We start from the raw sequence: 12,866 nt of genomic DNA, 5'->3' as shown, positions 1-12,866 counted from the left end.
TTTTTGTAAAGTCAACTTGTTGCTTTTAAGGTAAATGGTTTACTCGCTTTAAGTAACTAATCACTTTTTACAGTGTACGTTGTTTTCCACCAAGGCAACCCAGGGTGCTGAAATATAATTGGCTAAACTGGCATTGGGCAGGTTAAAAGAACCAAAACAAAGACAGTTCGGGCAGGCATAGTGTGGGTTATTTTGATGACAAAACAAAATAAAAGCCACTATCCAACACCATTATACAGCATAAAAGAGCCACACTGTAAAACAAAAATCATGTGATAAAAGTTTATGACAACAAATGTCTTTACAGGTACGTTACTTTAACTTATTTTAATAAGTTAATAGGTTTAACTTAATATTTTTAGTCAGCTTGACTAATGCAAGTTGAGATGACTAGAACATTTCATTTGATTCAACTGAACAATGTAAAGCAGTAATATTTTTTTAAAGTGCAGGATACATTTTACTCCAACTGTACAAAAAGAAGTCATATAAACCAGGGATGACTTGAGGTTGAGTAAATTATGGGGTAATTTTCATTTTTTGAAAAAACAGTCCTTTATGAACTCAGTTGCTAACAATTCTGCTACATTTCTTAAGAACAAATTAATTCAAATCTTTAAGATATTGGTAAACGAGGCTCTGCGTTCCTTAAAAAATGTGAAATTACTGTGATAACTTTCACTTCAGTGAGGAAATATGAGCTCACAAAACAATCGTACAGAAAATCTTTCTATTTGTGATATTGGTCTGAACAAAGGACACACACATACACCAGAATCAACTAGTAGAAGAGGCTCTTCAGGTTGTTTGAGAGATAAAAGAACAAAGATAAAAGGCGAGTAATAAACCAAGACAGACTCTCCTCTCAGAATCAGGTATTGAGGTGCAATAGTTCATTTCTTCATTACATCTCAGATGCAGGAAGGGCAACATTTCTCCAATTGATATTAGGCTCTAAAAATCAATCTCTCTCTGAATTGTATTCATTGCCAAAGATATAAATGCACAAATGAAGCTTCTTCTCTCTTTTTTTTCAAAGAGATTGTCCCTTTTGAAGATGCATGGCTCTTAATATGTATTTTTATGACCTCTGTAATCACTGTCTTCCCTGCTGTGTTATATATGTTCATTGTATTTTCTCTTCACGGTGGCAGACGGAGATTTTTTCACCAATTTATACTGTTGGAAGAAGCAATTTCCCAGAGTGATTATTTACCTAGAGTGCTAAAAAGTGTATTATGGAACTGTTGATTCAATAGCATGCTACTTCATAAAAATCCATTCAGGAATCAGATCGTTGAAATTGGAGTGATAACTTTTGCAACCAAACCAATGAACCAGATCTGTCTAGTGAAAAATCCTGTAGCTGTGCAAAAACAATCATCATACATTAACAAACATATGAAGGGATGCAGGGCGGCATGGTGGCTCAGTGGTTAGCACTGTTGCCTCACAGCAAGAAGGTCGCTGGTTCGAGTTCTAGCTGGGCCAGTTGGCATTTCTCTTTGCATGTTCTCCCCGTGTTTCGCATGGCTTTCCTCCAGGTGCTCTGGTTTCCGCTACAATCCAAAGCCATAAAGATGAATAGAATAAACTGAATTGGCTGCAGTGCATGAGTGTGTGTGTGAGAATGTGAGAGTGTATGGGTGTTTTCCAGTACTGGGTTGCAGCTGGAAGGGCATCCGCTGAGTAAAGCATATGCCAGAATAGTTGGCAGTTTATTCCACTGACGACCCATGATAAGAGACTAAAATTAACGAATGAATGAAGTGATGCATATTTAACAGTCTAGGACAGTGTTTCCCAACCCTGTTCCTGGAGGCACACCAACAGTACATATTTTGGATGTCTCCCTTTTCTGATAAGTTAATTCAGGTGTGTTTGATTAGGGAGAGGTTGAAAATGTGTTTTGTTGGTGTGCCTTCAGGAACAGGGTTGGGAAACACTGGTCTAGGCCGCTATACAGGCAATCAGAAAAAACATATGAGCAACTCAAGATACCCTATAACAACCATGTAAAAAAACTCCAGCATATATAAACAATTATTTTTCCTGTTTATTTCAAAGATATGCAAAAAATGCAGTAAATTATTTTTCTTTATAATTTAAAAAAAATATTTTATTTAATTATTAATTATTTGATTAATTGTATAATTATTTTTATAATAATAATAATAATTATTATTTTTTTTATAATAATAATAATAATAATTATTATTATTAAATAATTAAAATATATTTGGTTTAAATCATCATTTGCCAAAATACATGACAAAATGTACAGATTTTTTTACATGTACAATATTTAGAACAAATAAAACTTTGCTGCACGGCGCAGTGGCGCAGCTAGTGGGAAGCGCCTCACAGCAAGAAGGTTGCTGGTTCGAGCCCCGGCTGGGTCAGCTGACATTTCTGTCTGGAGTTTGCATGTAAAATGAAAACTAAAACCATAAGAACTAAAAAGACACCTGTCATTTTCTGAATTATTAAATATATTCACTATTTAACATTTGTTTAAGCTTTTCACCAAGGAGATGTTTCTTATCTTTATTTGTTTGAACTATGTACTAAAATAATTACAAATAAAAAATATAAAATTATATAGGCACATTAAAAAAAAAAACTACTAAAAATACCAAAAACACACACTATATATATCCATATACAGTATATTGAATGGCATGAAACACCATCAATCTATAGAGATTTCCCAGTATTTCTCTGTTGAAATTGAGAGATCACAATAATTAACCCCGAAAAACCCAAAGCACAGCAAACACTAGCAGATTATTATGGCATATATACAGTTGAAGTCATTAGCCCCTTTAAGCTATATATTTTTTCGACTGTCTACAAAACAAACCTTTGTTATACAAAAACTTGCGTAATTACCCTAACCTGCCTAGTTAACCTAATTAACCTAGTTAAGCCTTTAAATGTCACTTTAGATATTTTTCAAGATACTTCTATAAAGCTTAGTCAAATATTATTTACTGTCATCACAGCAAAGATAAAATAAATCAGTTATTAGAAATTAGGTATTAAAACTGTTTAGAAAAATGTTTAGAAATGTGTTGGGAAAAAAATCCTCTCTCCGTTAAACAGAAATTGGGGAAAAAATAAACAGGGGGGCTAATAGTTCAGGGGAGCTAATAATTCTGACTTCAACTGTATATGTAGAGCAGTGAGTCTATTGATCTGCTGTCACTCTATGTGGGTGAAGTAATACACAAGGGTGAAGAGGCTTTACGAGTACTGTTATTGCAGAGTATCGCACAGCTATCAGCACAGCAATCAGATTCGAGAACCAGACAGAACTGTTGTATAAATAAAAAACATAACTAATATATATATATATATCTATATATATATATATATATATATATATATATATATATATATATATAATATTTTATATATAAAGATTATTTTTCTCATGTACTGTTAGACTGTTATATCATCCTGGCAGTGAAAAAAGCCCCTTATATTCTCTTCACAAAATGTACAAATCTATTCTGTGTTTTATAAGCTCACATTGAACATGATGTTCAGTTCCATTTTTCATGTAATTCTGTTGTGGGCGAGTCAGATAAGGTGACTTTAACTGAGCGTTATGTGACTTCAACTCGAATCTGCAGCAAGAAAACATTATCACTTTAAGTCAACAGCACTTCAACTTTAATGGCTTTGGCATTTCAGCTTCACTTTGCATTTTGCAGAACATTCCAGGTGCATGCTGGGATGATGATGCTGTCAGATTGAATGCATATGTGTGTGTGTGCGCGTGTCACTTTTAGAGCTCCAGCTCAAACATGTTCAGTCATGCTTAACGATAGCCTCACCACAGACGGACATGTTTTAATATAGATGCAAACCCATTAAGACCACTCGTATATAGTGTCCTCCATTAACATTGGCACCCCTGGTAAATATGAGCAAAGGGTGGGGGAAGAAAAAAGATCTTTAATATTCTTTGATATTCTCTTTCGCTCTCTAGTTTTGGGGTATGAATAATTTTGGGCTGGACTGCATACACTCACCGGCCACTTTATTAGGTACACCTTACTAGTACCGGGTTGGACCCCCTTTTTCCTTCAGAACTGCCTCAATCCTTCGTGGCATAGATTCAACAAGGTACTGGAAATATTCCTCAGATATTTTGGTCCATATTGACATAATAGCATCATTGATGCGGTTGCTGCAGATTTATCGGCTGCACATCCATGATGCTAATCTCCCATTCCACCACATCCCAAACGTGCTCAATTGGATTGAGTTCTGGTGACTGTGGAGGCTATTTGAGTACAGTGAACTTAGTGTCTCATGTTCAAGAAACCAGTCTGTGATGATTCGTGCTTTATGACATGGTGCGTTATCCTGCTGCAAGTAGCCATCAGAAGATGGGGAACACTGTGGTCATAAAGGGATGGACATGATCAGCAACAGTACTCAGGTAGGCTGTGTTGTTGACAATAATATTGTCACTAATGGGCCCAAAGTGTGCCAAGAAAATATCCTCCACACCATTACACCACCACCACCAGCCTAAACCGTTGATAAAAGGCAGGATGGATCCATGCTTTCATGTTGTGGACACCAGATTTTGACCCTACTATATGAATGTTGTAGCAAAATTCGAGACTTTTCAGACCAGGCAACGTTTTTCCAATCTTTTATTGTCCAATTTTGGTGAGCCTGTGTGACTTGTAGCTTCAGTTTCCTATTCTTAGGTGACAGGAGTGGCACCAGGTGTGGTCTTCCGCTGCTGTAGTCCATTTGCCTCAAGGTTGGATGTGTTGTGCAATCAGAGGTGCTCTTTTGCATACCTCAGTTGTAACAAGTGTTTATTTGCGTTACTGTTGCCTTTCTATTAGCTGGAACCAGTCTAGCCATTCTCCTCTGACCTCTGGCATCAACAAGGCATTTGTGCCCACAGAACTGCCGCTCACTAGATATTTTCTCTTTTTCAGACCATTCTCTGTAAACCCTAGAAATGGTTGTGCATGAAAATCCGAATAGATCAGCAGTTTCTGAAATACTCAGACCAGCCCGTCTGGCACCAACAACCATGCCACATCGAAAGTCACCTAAATCACCTTTGTTCCCCATTCTGATGCTCGGTTTGAACTGCAGCAAATCGTCTTAGCCATGTCTACATGCCTAAATACATTGAGTTGCTGCCATGTGATTGGCTGATTAGAAATTTGCGTTAATAAGCAGTTGGACAGGTGTACCTAATAAAGTGGCCGGTGAATGTCCATTTATGATCTATTTAAATCATGACATTTAATTCAACCCTAATATATTAAAAGTAAAAATACCCTGGTAAACTGGTTCATCATGGACAAAACTGTGTTTGTGTGATGCTACTGTACTTCCTATAGTACATTGTATGGATAAACTGTTGCCTTGTAAATTCTCCTTGTTTCATAAGTGTGTTTGTGACTTCATGTGGTCATCCCATTCTTATGTTTGGATTCCGTGATTCCATCTATGCATGCAGTATCACAGGAAATCACAGGGCTCTAGAATACTGATGAGCAAAATGTTTTTTTAAGTATATTCCCATTGATATTTTACATCCTTTTAGTGCACCTGGGTCACTAGGATCAGGAAATTGTTCAGCCATGGCCTGCTGTTTCACAGGGCTATAAATATGAAATAACACATGGACAAATCTCACTCACTCATTTGTCACAGCGTGTAAAACCATGATTTGCAGCAAAGGGTTGTTAAGCTTAGCAAAATTGGAAACGGCTAAAAGCAAAAGCACTGAAAAATGTCCATTTCCACCATCAGAGCAATAATTCAGACATCCAGTCGACTGCAAGTGTGATGAATCAGCTGAAAGAGGACACGTTTCTGTCATCTGTTGGGAGGAATAAAAAAAAAAAAATCCCCAAAATCTAAAGTGGCAGAAGTTTCAACACAACAATCCAACATCACCAACTTCACCACAATTTGTTGAAAAGAAATTCAAGAAGAAAAAAAAGCCTCATTTCAAGAGTTCACACTTAGCTCACGATTTATACATAGCTTGTTTGGCGTGCTGTCCCGGGAGAGAGCCCTGAGCTCAAGGTATCCTCGAGCCCAGGGCTCCCTCCTTTCACAGGGCGAGGGGAGACTGAGCTCAGGTCGATCTGAAACTCCCCCGCTGCTGAGGCCAAGGTGAACTTCCTGAGAGTAAGACATTAGGAAAAAGATTTAGGCTTATTTTATCTATAATATAGAGCACATTTGCATGGTGGGAGGAAACCAGGGAACCCGGGGGAAACCCACACGGAGAACATGTAAACTCCGCACAGAAACACCAGATGGCCTAGTGAAGACCCAATGCCATTGGTATTCTTGCTGTGAGGCAAACGTGCTAGTCATTAGGCCACCATGCCGCCCATTCTTGATAAAGGTGGAAGAAGGGGAGGAGGGGGGTTTCTTCCAGACGAAGATAGTTGTAGAGAGGAAATGAGGATATATATAGTGACTTGGGATCCTTTGATTGGAGGATCATGATTAGCTAATGTGGACCAGCTGGGTCAATCATGAGCACATGCTCCTCTCGAAATTAGTTTAAAATTTAAACTTCACATCTCATCCAAAACAAACTCAATCATCTTCAGTCTTTAAGATAATTGAGAGATCTTGAGATCTTTAAGATCTTGAGATCAAATCTTTCAGTTTTGTATAATGTTTTGTGTTTAGTTAGGTTTTTGCTGTGTCATTTATTTATGCCTGTTTAAATTTTGTGACATTTTACACATCTACATCTTCACATGTGCCCTTCTCCAAGCAAACTATGGACTTTACTTTGTAAACAGATAGCAAAGTGATTAAAATGGTGCCTTTCATTCATTCATTCCTTTATTCATTCAGTCATTTTCCTTCGGCTTAGTTTCTGATTTATTCCAGTGTATGTTTTACACAGCGGATGCCCTTCCAGCTGCAACTCAGTACTGGGAAACACTCAATGCATTCTCTCATTCACATACGCACTCAAACACTACGGTCAATTGACCCTTCGCTAAGCCCCGCCCTCCTTAGTTACTGTTGCTATGCCTGTCAAGCTTTCGTGCCTGGCACGGCTTTTACAATGTGTATGCGCCGGTGTCAGACATTGCCAGGGATATAATGTCATTTTTGGCGAACAGGTGAGATATCCGAGAACGCCAGACAAAAAAGGACTGCAGTATGCATTACAGGGGTATATTCATGACATAATAGGCAACCGATTAGAGAATAATTCAATCAAAATTGAAGCTAGCTTAGCCTAGCTGCCTCATACGCTGACCATTCAACAGCTTAGTTCATGCACAGCAGGTGAGGTGAAATTAAAAAATAATCTAATAATAACAAACTAAATAGATTTTTAGGATACCGGTTGTCAGATTTGCACAATCCATATGCACAACGCTTTGGCCTGTTTCCCTCACTCAGAAGTTTGACAGCCCCTGCGCGTAGCCAAAGAGCTTAGCATGACCTTTGGCGTAGCTACGGTTGCTAAGCCGCGATTGGTTGGTGGCGGTTTTTATGTGTGGCTTAGCGAAACCGGAGCACCCGGAGGAAACCAACACAAACACAGGGAGAACATACAAACTCCACACAGAAACGCAAACTGGCCCAGCTGGGACTCAAACCAGCAACCTTCTTGCTGTAAGGTGACAGTGCTAACCACTGAGCCACCATGCTGTATTGTACTGAGCCCCATTTCTGTATTGTACCAGTAAAGGGATCCTGGCATGCACTCTGCTCTTATGTTCAGATGTAAATGCTCAAATGAGTCCTTAGACAGTATCTGAGCTTCAACAGAGGTAAAAACACAATGAATACATTTTATATATATGAAGAGAATATACAAGAACTTGCTTGTGTGCGCAAAACATTTTTCACAGGACTGCTTAGGCAACAGACTCACATAAAAAATGCATTTAAAATATGGAGCTGTACAGTTTGTCTGCAAGTCATTTTTTATATATAATTTAAGTTTGTTTTATTTAGTTGTTGTTATCAAACGTCAGCTTCTGTTCACTCATATTTAGAATCAGACCATCATCATTCATGTCCAGAGCTGTGTTTGTCAGTAGCCATGTTTCCATCCAAAGATGCAAATTGAATTTATGCACAAAACTGAAATATCGCAAAAAACATCTGCAAATAAAGCAGCGTTTCCATCCAACAAGTCCAAGGGAACAAAATTGGCACTTCCTGACAAACTGATGCCAAGTATAAAAATAAAGATAGAAGTTGCTAAGGTAGGAGAAGGCTTTTTTTCATATATAACAACTTACATCTTAGATTGCATCTTAGAACACATAGACAATGTCAAGCTCGCACTTTTTGAAAAGATTTGTGCGTTCTGCTGATGTTTTTCATCAAGGCTGGTCGTCATTTCTTGCTTGTATATAACCATTTTTATTTTCACATGATCTGTTAAAGCAAAAATCACATGACTTTTTTGATGCGCATGTGGGAATTTATTCTGTAAATGTGTTTCCTTCATAGTTTATGCACATTTTTTTCTAATGGGATAAAAAGTTTATCCTACTCAGTTGTATGCATAATTTTTTTTCATAAAACTATGGAAATATGGTGGATGGAAACGCAGCTAGTGTGGTACTGTGGTGTTTACACTGACCAGCCAAACACTCTTTAAATAAACTAGTGTTTTTTTTTCACAGATGTCTGTTTGAACACATTTTACATTGATAATGGCAGGCTGCAATGTCAAGCAATGATACATTATATGCTGTTGCGCTTCATAGTGAGTGTTTTATAAACACAGTCTAACATAAAAAGGGATTGACCCGTGTTGTTTTAAAACCCTATACATCTTGCCTTATTGTAATGTAGTCAAACAAGCATGCTTAGCTGTTACGAGTGACATTACATATAAGAGGAATTCCCCATACGTCATTCATTACTTGATCAGTGTTCCATGGGATGATAGGCTGAGAGAGCATTTATGAAGGATGGTTTGCTCCATGCAGGAGGAAGATTTGAAAAGTTGAAGAGATCATGATCGGTCTGAAAAACTGCTGTTTTCGCCTGAGGGTTATTTATTGGACTTTCCATGAGAGGATTTAACAGACTGTTTATTGCAGTTGAGAAAGAACTCCAGGACAACGCTATCGCGCTCCCGTTATAGACTTTATAACAGTGAGGAAGTCCATACACACACACACACACTTGAATTTTTGCCGAACCCAGTCAAATTGTTTCATTTTGTAAATATTGTGTATGTATGGTGGTTAATAGGCCAAATCCCAAGCTGATGCTTTGGTGGTCATTGAGGAATGGAGTGTATGTGTATGGAGTGAATGTGATTCCTGAAAGACCACAATGACAAACGAGTCCCCGCATTGATCCTGTGGGCCAGCCTGACCACCCACCGGTGCCCTACTCACACCTGCAGTTCTCCACAATGGACGTCCAGCTTCTCCAGCCTCTGGCGCTTAGACTGCAGCTCCACACAGGAATTTTGGCCAGAAGAATAATGGTCGTGCCCAACAGAGTATGGTTTCTCTCTAGGTTTTTTTTCCTTTCACTTCGTCAATTGGTGAAGTTTTTTTTGTTCCTCGCCATTGTTGCCACTGGCTTGCTCGGATCGGGACTTGTGGAGCTGCGCATCAATAGATTTGCTTTTCAGTGTTTGGACTTTCAGCATTGAAATTTAAACCACACTGAATTGAACTGAAATTCAACTCTGAAATCTGGACTTTACCAGAACTATGTTAAGCTGCTTTGACACAATCTACATTGTGAAAAGCGCTATATAAATAAACATGAATTAAATACTGTTTGGGATCATTGTAAGTCAAATATACTGGTGGGTGTCAATTCATCTGTTTGTTTCAGTTTGCTTTCTGTCCGTTATACAATTAGACCAGTGTTTTAATGAATTACAAACTATTTGCTTTTATGTAAATTGCCTAATTTAAGGTTAAACATTACAACGCAAGGATTACAGACGGTATGGCGTGATCTCAAATTTTGTCACCATAATCTGGTAACATATTCAATTACTCTGTCATGTCAGACATAAAGACAAAATTCTGCAGAAAACCAAGGTTTGGTGGAGCGCTGTGTGCGTACTGTGCTGGTTTAGCAAATCAAGAATGCATCCCTATTCCTGCAGTCTCAGAGAGGGGTGGAGCAAGCAGCAACTCATTAGCATTTAAAGAGATATGTTGACTGAGGTGTTCTTGACAAGGCAAAAATGGTTTATTTACACTACCACTGATAAAGCAAATTAACATATAGACATTTTACTAAGACCCAAAAGAATCATATAAAGGTGGCACAGTGGCTCAGTGGCTAGCACTGTCACCTCACAGCAAGAAGGTCGCTGGTTCGAGCCCCGGCAGGATCAGTTGGCATTTCTGTGTGGAGTTTGTATGTTCTTCCTGTGTTTTCTACAGGTGTTCCGGTTTCCCCCACAGTGCAAACACATGTGAATTGGATGAACTAAATTGGCCGCAGTGTATAAATGTGTGTGAATGCGAGAGCGTATGGGCATTTCCCAGTACAGGATTGTGGCTGGAAGGGCATCCGCTGCATAAAACATATGCTGGAATAAGCCAAAAGAAAATTATTGAATGAAAAAAGAATCATATCAACTTACGTGAAATGGGCATTCGATATAAATGGCATCAAATGGTTAAACAACAAAGATATTTTTTCCACAGCATTCGTTGCTTATATTTGCCAAGGGTGCCAATTTTTAGTGGAGGTCAATGTACTTTTTGTTGATAGACAACACACAGTGGCAGTTGACGTGGATGAGTGACATTACAATAAAAGACCTCAGAGGACTCCTCGGGCTATTTGGTGCTTGTGTCTCTGTGCATTTGTGTGTCAAAACTGCATTACTGTGACACGGATCCGTCTGTCAGTTCAGATCTCAAGCTCATCTCACTGAGAAGCACAGAAGACAGATAAGAAATATGCCACATCCTCGCCTGGAGAATAAGAGGACATTAAACGATAGCTGATCATTTGCTTATGCGAGTAAAAATAACGAATGACTTAAGAGCTTGAGGATAACAGGAGCTCAGAAGTAATTAAAGGGATGAAGGTGAAGAACGGTGGCATTGAAAGAGATAATTAAAGGGATAGTTCTGGAAATGCATTATTAACTCACCATTATGCAATTTTTTAAATATTTGTCAACACTGGAAGGAAATATTTTGAAGAACGTTTTCAATTAACAATAACAATCTTCTTTTTTTACTTGTATAAAATGATAATAATGATGTATATTTTTATTCAAATATTTTCCAATTGATGTTTAATAGAGCAAGGACATATTCACAGTATTTCACAGTATATCCTATGTTTTCAATATAATTTCTGCAGGAGAAATTCGTATTTCTTAAAAGCAGTTTTTAATATTTTTAACTTGCCTATAACCCAATTAAGCCTTTAACTTGCACTTTAAGCTGAATACTGGTATCTTGTAGTCAAATATTATGTACTGTCATCATGACAAGGACGACTGAAATTAGTTTTTAAAAATGAGCTGAACTTTAATATTTAGAAATGTGCTGATTAAACAGCATTTGGGAAATATTTTTAAAAGAAAAAAATATTTTTTTTTACACTTCAAGTGAATATGTAAAATATTGTGAAATAATATTACACTCTCAGAAGTAAAGGTGTGTGAGCCGTCACTGGGGTGGTACCTTTTCAAAAGGTACGAATTTGTACCTAAAAGGTCCATGTTAATACTTCAAGGCAGTGTTTCCCAACCCTTTTCCTGGAGGCACACCAACAGTACATATTTTGGATGTCTCCCTTACCTGACTAATTAACTTCAGGTTTTGGAGTCTCTTCTTATGTTCTAATTAGGTGATTCAGGTGTGTTTGATTAGGGAGACATTGAAAATGTGTACTGTTGGTGTGCCTTCAGGAACAGGGTTGGGAAACACTGCCTCAAGGTTACATATTAGTACCTCTTGGGTGTTCCTCTTAAATTTTTTTGCAGGTATTAATATATACTTTTGGGGTACCAATATAGACCCTTTAAGTACAAATGTGTACCTTTTGAAAAGGTACAACCCCAGTGACAACTCATGTACCTTTATTTCTAAGAGTGTACAATTATTTTAAAAGAATATAATTTCATTGATTCCTTCATTTTACTTCGGTTTATTCCCTGATTTATCAGGGGTTGCCACAGTGCAATGAACTGCCAATCATAAAATTTGAAAATCTCAAATCTCTCAGCGAGTGTCATTTGCGCCTGCTCTTCTCGCGTAAATCCACTAGAGGCCACTGTCGACAGACCTAATGACTGACTGAGTGATCGACTGGACCACCCACCCCCTTCCTGAAAACCAACCAATAGTGTTTTCAAAAGCACCGATTGACCCGCTCACCCCCTTCCCTAGACCCAACCGACAGTGTTAATAAAACAACCAGAAAAAGAAAAAAACCCAATTTTAACCACGTTTTCAGATTTTACCACATTCTCACCCTGGTATTTACTTGTTTATTTATTTTTTTTGCATTTGCTTTTCGTTCTTCGCAAGACTCGAACCCCATCGTCCCGGTCAACTCCAATGTATGCGACGAGCCACATGGACAAACTGGTAACAGCAGGAAAGCCATCCACACAGAGGTAAGCGGTCAGTTGTTAAGCACGAAAAGGAATGGCGTCATACCATCCCCGGTAGCGTTCGAGAGCAAATATACGTACTTATTGCTACATAATTCTCAACCTCCAGAAACATTTATAGGGCTACGTTTTCAGAACGAGCCTATGTTGATTCCATGATACTTTGATGAACAGAACAAGATTTATTAAAAATAGAAAATTTGGTTCATCATAAATGTATTTGATGTAATGCATTTAAAAGGGAAGATCTGTATAC

The 12,866-nt window shown here is 38.0% G+C and overlaps 1 protein-coding gene across 1 annotated transcript in view; it reads right to left on the bottom strand.

Moving 5' to 3' along the window:
- thsd7bb (thrombospondin, type I, domain containing 7Bb) overlaps positions 1–12,866 on the bottom strand; it is a 111,341-nt gene that overhangs the window by 64,455 nt on the left and 34,020 nt on the right. The gene's annotated exons all lie outside the window — the stretch shown is intronic.

This window comes from Danio aesculapii, chromosome 11 (genome assembly GCF_903798145.1).
Source record: "Danio aesculapii chromosome 11, fDanAes4.1, whole genome shotgun sequence".
Taxonomy (NCBI): Eukaryota; Metazoa; Chordata; class Actinopteri; order Cypriniformes; family Danionidae; genus Danio; species Danio aesculapii.
The sequence above is the reverse complement of the archived record's forward strand: the minus strand, read 5'-3'. Positions and strand labels throughout refer to the sequence as shown.